Here is a 4,871-nt window from a genome sequence, read left to right on the forward strand (position 1 = left end):
TTTTAGTCCCAGTGATGTCATCAAAGGGTCCCTGTGCTTCTCTATGGACAGGGACTATGGGAGGGGCTGAGAGGCTGCGGTGAAATCAGGGTAAGCTATTTCAGTCAAGGAAAGGAGTCTGTACAACTGTGCAAGACTGGAAGGGAAGGCCGGAGGTCAGATGTAAGAGTGTAATGGGCTTTCCTGGTGCCCCTGTTTCATCAGATTTGGTGACCCGTCAGAATGTGTAACGGAAGTGACGTTACGTCGCCGCCATCTTGCTACACCCCGCACTCGCCCATAGTAAGGATAGAGTGGGAAGGGGGCAAGCGGACATCTTGTTACACCCACCGGAGTTTTGCACTTTACACTTGTTTTTAACTGTGGGCCCTCCGATCCCTCCTGTATTGATTTGTATTGTAAGTGTACTGTCTGTCCTCATGTTGTAAAGCGCTGCGCAAACTGTTTGCGCCATATAAATCCTGTATAATAATAATAATAACTGTAAACTGAGGTTATATAGTGAAATACAATACTTAGAACTCTGTTTGACTGTTTAGATGTTGAATTTTAAAAGCAGTGGCAAGCCTGCTGATCTCACAGGCAGGGATGGTGCAAGGATTTTTGACACCCTAGGCCAGCAATGGTGAACTTTGGCACCCCAGTTATTTTGGAACTACATATCCCATGATGCTCATCCACTTGGCAGTGTACTTGAGCATCATGGGAAATGTAGTTCCAAAATATCTGGGGTGCCAAGGTTCACCATCACTGGACTAGGGGAAACCTAATTTTACTGCCCTCCTTGGCTCTGCCCCTGACTCCACCCCCTTTGCTCTGCCCATGTAACACATGTGACCTACCTGCCCCCTTCACTGACCTACCTAAACTGACCTACCTAACCATTATGCTGACCTACCTAACCATTACACCGACCTACCTAAACTGACCTACCTAACCATTACACTGACCTACCTAAACCGGCTTACCTAAACTGACCTACCTAACCATTACACTGACCTACCTAAACTGACCTACCTAACCATTACGCTGACCTACCTAACCATTACACCGACCTACCTAAACTGACCTATCTGACCATTGCACTGACCTACCTAAACTGACCTACCTAAACTGACCTTCCTAACCATTACACTGACCTACCTAAACTGACCTACCTAACCATTACACTGACCTACCTAACCATTACGCTGACCTACCTAAACTGACCTACCTGACCATTACACTGACCTACCTAACCATTACACTGACCTACCTAAACTGACCTACCTAATTATTACACTGACCTACCTAAACTGACCTACCTAATTATTACACTGACCTACCTAAACTGACCTATTTAACCATTACACTAACCTACCTAAACTGACCTACCTGACCATTACACCGACCATTACATTGACCTACCTGACCCCTACACTGACCTACCTGACCCCTACAATGACCTACCTGACCCCTACACTGACCTACCTGACCCCTACAATGACCTACCTGACCCCTACACTGACCTACCTGACCCCTACACTGACCTACCTGACCACTACACTGTGTGAGGAGGAGATGTGGCAGCTGGGAGCTCAGCGGGACACATTGGGGGATTGGCGGCACCTTCAGCGGATGTGTTCCAGCAGCGAACAGGGCTCACAGTGACCAGGAGAGGAGAGCCGAGCTCACCCACACCTGGGGCTTCACTGGGACAGAGGCCGTGGCTGTGCCCTAGGTGGTAGTGCGCCCTAGGCTTGCCTAGTGGTAGCGCCGGCCCTGTTCACAGGTTTGCTAATCTGACAGAAGTTTGCTGCTTTTAAAATTTGACATCTAAACTGTCAGACGGAGTTCTAAGTACTGTAGTTCACTATATAACCTCAGTTTACAGTTAAAAACAAGTTTAAAATGCAAAACTCCGGTGGGTGTAACAAGAAGTCCACTTTCCCCCTTCTCAGTGTATCCTTACTGTGGGCGAGACACACCACTGTAGTCAACGGGTTGACGCGTTTCGCACACTTCACGTGCGCTTATCTCACCTGGAGCGGCGGGTTTTCTTTTTTCCATATTGCTTGTGCACCTCCGCTTTGGGTGCTTGGTTCCTTCTGGTGTGCAGCGGGGGGGGGACCCTCTGCGTCTCCAGCCATCATGCTATGGGTAGCATTGCTGGTCAGCATCCTCGCCGCCGTATTGACCCATGCGCGGTCCGGGGCGAGGTACATGATTGCCGGCTGGTAAGGGAACTGTGTAGAGCCCTGCAGGGTTTCCACTGACACTGCTCCGTGGTAGGTATAAAAAAAATGAAGGGAAGAGTGTGCATTTGTGTATATGTGTATGTATATGTGCATATATATATATATATATATATATATATATATATATATATATATATATATACCGTATTTATCGGCGTATAACACGCACCGGCGTATAACACGCACCCCAATTTAGGAGGGAATTTTAAGGAAAAAAAACTTTTAGGAGGGAAGTTGAAGGGAAAAAAACTTACATTTTAAATGCCCTTCATTGCAGCCTTGTCAGTGCAGCCTTGTCAGTGCAGCCTTCCCCAGTGCAGCCTTGTCAGTGCAGCCTTCCCCAGTGCAGCCATGTCAGTGCAGCCTTGTCAGTGCAGCCTTGTCAGTGCAGCCTTCCCCAGTGCAGCCTTGTCAGTGCAGCCTTAGTGCAGCCTTCCCCAGTGCAGCCTTGTCAGTGCAGCCTTCCCCAGTGCAGCCTTGTCAGTGCAGCCTTCCCCAGTGCAGCCTTGTCAGTGCAGCCTTCCCCAGTGCAGCCTTCCCCAGTGCAGCCTTGCCCCAGTGCAGCCTGGGATCCCCTGTCCCTGCTTCCAGGGCTTCAAAATCGCGGTCCGCGATTTGAAAATGGCGCCGCCGGCGCCGAAGTACACAGAGCCGGTCCTCGGCTCTTTCCGGCGGCTCTCGTTTACTTTCGGCTCCACTCGTAGTCCCGAGCGGAGCTATCCGAGTAGGTTCGGATAGCTCCGCTCGGGACTACGAGTGGAGCCGAAAGTAAACGAGAGCCGCCGGAAAGAGCCGAGGACCGGCTCTGTGTACTTCGGCTCCGGCGGCGCCATTTTCAAATCGCGGTCCGCGATTTTGAAAATGTGACAGCTCGGGATCGGCGGGGATCGGCGTATAACACGCACCTGCGACTTTCCCCTGATTTTAAGGGGAAAAAAGTGCGTGTTATACGCCGATAAATACGGTATATATATATATATATATATATATTTCAACTTTTATTAAAATTTCGTAGCCTTTTTCTCTATCTTACTATATTTCCGCAGCTGATCCTCCTGCCCAATTCCCCAATGAGTCATTCATCTCGTAACCAAGATCCTCCCACTTCCAATAGGTATGAGACCAACTGTACGTGAGTATAAAAATAAAAAAAAGTGTGCTTAATGATTTAGCGTGGATTCCTTGCATCGCAGCCCTGCCCAAACCAAGAGGTCCAGAAAATCCTCAAGACCCCGTGATGATGACAGCCCAAACCGCAGGCCCCATTCTTCATGTCATAGGTCAGAAAGGTCAAGATCCAGAAGACGAGAGCCGTCTCCCTCTCCTCCAACTTATGCAAGGAAGAAATGCTGGGCATGTGGAGCTACACCACTACCGGACAAGCTGGTCTGTAAGGACTGTTTCAGGGACTACGCAGCCAACCGCGAGCTGGAGCGTCAGCAGGTCGTGGATCTGCTTAAGCGGACGGTGAAGGACTCCTTCTCGGAATTAGTGGCCTTATGCCCCGTACACACGGTCGGATTTTCCAACGTAAAATGTGCGATCGGAGCTTGTTGTTGGAAATTCCGACCGTGTGTAGGCTCCATCGGACAGTTTCCATCGGAATTTCCATCGCACAAAATTTGAGATCTGGTTCTCAAATTTTCCAACAACAAAATCCGTTTGCGCAAATTCCAATCGTGTGTACACAATTCTGACGCACAAAATGCTACGCATGCTCGGAATCAAGTAGAAGAGCCGCACTGGCTATTGAACTTCATTTTTCTCGGCCCGTCGTACGTGTTATAAGTCACCGCTTTCTTGACGTTCGGAATTTCCGACCAACTTTGTGTGACCGTGTGTATGCAAGACAAGTTTGAGCCAATATCCGTTGGAAAAAATCCATGGATTTTGTTGTCGGAATGTCCTATCAATGTCCGATCGTGTGTACAGGGCATTAGTTCCCGCTTAGTCAGTCCCACAAACCTCCCAAGTACAGGACACAACCCAATGTTCCCGGTCCCTCAGCAGTCAGTACCCCTCTGCCTCCATCAGGCCAGCCGGCAAGAGATTCATTACCCGAAGACCCCTCTGAGGGCTCCTCAGAAGAATCAGAGCCTTCTGGGTTCAGTTATACCCTGGTGAAGCCTTTCATCCAAGCAGTCAAGACCGCAATCGCCTGAGAAGATCCAGAGGAACTCCCTCAAAAGTCCAAAAGATACTTTCCATTCCTCAAGAGGAAGCAGATTGTCTTCCCCCTGATGGGTGAGATTAGAGAAGTCATTGAGAATAAGTGGTCAAAAACAGATACAAATTTTTCCTTGGGCCACCTTAATAAGCTATATCCTTTGCCAGAGGCGGAAACACAGTCACTAAACTCTATGCCGGTAGTAGATGGAGCAGCTGTACGCCTCGCAAAGAATATCGCTCTCCCGATGGCTCTAATGGTTTTTAAAAATGTATATTTAATGAATTTTCATAATTTTTATTCTTTGATGGCTTGACAAAGAAGACGTATGCAAATTTGACATGTCTTTGTTTAAATATAAAAATATAATATACTGTATATATAATATAAAATAATATAATATAATATAATTATTCTAAGTAATTTTATTAAGTGAGAAAATAAAATGAGTAGTGGAACAACCCATG

This window comes from Aquarana catesbeiana, linkage group LG10 (genome assembly GCF_042186555.1).
Source record: "Aquarana catesbeiana isolate 2022-GZ linkage group LG10, ASM4218655v1, whole genome shotgun sequence".
NCBI classification, from domain to species: domain Eukaryota; kingdom Metazoa; phylum Chordata; class Amphibia; order Anura; family Ranidae; genus Aquarana; species Aquarana catesbeiana.